We start from the raw sequence: 1,078 nt of genomic DNA, 5'->3' as shown, positions 1-1,078 counted from the left end.
TGAGTGTGTGTGTGTGAGAGTGTGTGTGTGTGTGTGTGTGTGTGTGTGTGTGTGTGTGTGTGCACACATTACAGGACATCATTCATCTCCTCTGACCTAATGAGTGTGAAACCCCTTCACATCAAAACCACACATGAATGAGTGCATCTTTAATCATCTGGGCGCCTCGACGCCCACCAGGCCTGATCCCGTGATCTCCAGACAGATGAAGGGAAACACACACACACACTCCTGCAATAAAGCTCCAGTCACCTATCCGCCGCTCTGAACACATGCATATTTATTCGGTAATTACAGGTTAGCTTGGAGGCGTCTAGAGTCAGAAAACTCATTATTCCAGACTGCAGACTGGACTGTCACGCATCTGCATCTGCGAGCCAACACCCACAACACTGAAAACACCTCACAACTGTCTAACCAGCCACAATAACCTACTAACCACCCCAACAACTACTCAGAGCACCTTAGCAATGCCCTCAGAAACACTTAAAACAATCTAGCAACCGCCTAGAAACCAACAACCACTATCTGTCCGTCTGTCTAGCAACCAACCAAAATAACCTACTAACTACCTAGCAACCACTCAGAATACATTAGCCTCACCATAGGAAACACCAAAAACACCCTAGCAACTGCCTGTCTGTCTGTCTAGCAACCAATCACAATAATCTGCTAACCAGGATTATTATCATTAATTCAAACTAAATCTATTCAAAATATTTCGTTAATTGAAATACAGCTGAAATAAAATAAAACAAATATTAGATAAAAAAAACAAAAAAAACTAAAATGAGAAATGTTGACTTGAAATCAGTTTCAGTCAAAGAGTGAAAATTACTAACTGAAAATAAAAATAAAACAATCAAAACTGAAACAAAAAATAAAATAAAATAAATAAATAAAAATAAATATATTAAAATAAAAGCTAATTCAAAATAAACTATACTACTATACTTGAGTATAAATCATACTAAAATAAAACTGCTACTAACCACCTCACAATCACTCAGTATACATGCCTAGCAACCTAGCAACCACTTAGAATAAAAAAAATGAATAAAAATACACAAAGCACATA

At 37.3% G+C, this 1,078-nt stretch overlaps 1 protein-coding gene across 4 annotated transcripts in view; it reads right to left on the bottom strand.

The window, feature by feature from the left end:
* pak1 (p21 protein (Cdc42/Rac)-activated kinase 1) overlaps positions 1–1,078 on the bottom strand; it is a 59,233-nt gene that overhangs the window by 17,882 nt on the left and 40,273 nt on the right. The gene's annotated exons all lie outside the window — the stretch shown is intronic.

The sequence above is a fragment of the Sinocyclocheilus grahami genome, unplaced genomic scaffold, assembly GCF_001515645.1.
Source record: "Sinocyclocheilus grahami isolate Dianchi unplaced genomic scaffold, SAMN03320097.WGS_v1.1 scaffold182.1, whole genome shotgun sequence".
NCBI lineage: Eukaryota > Metazoa > Chordata > Actinopteri > Cypriniformes > Cyprinidae > Sinocyclocheilus > Sinocyclocheilus grahami.
The sequence above is the reverse complement of the archived record's forward strand: the minus strand, read 5'-3'. Positions and strand labels throughout refer to the sequence as shown.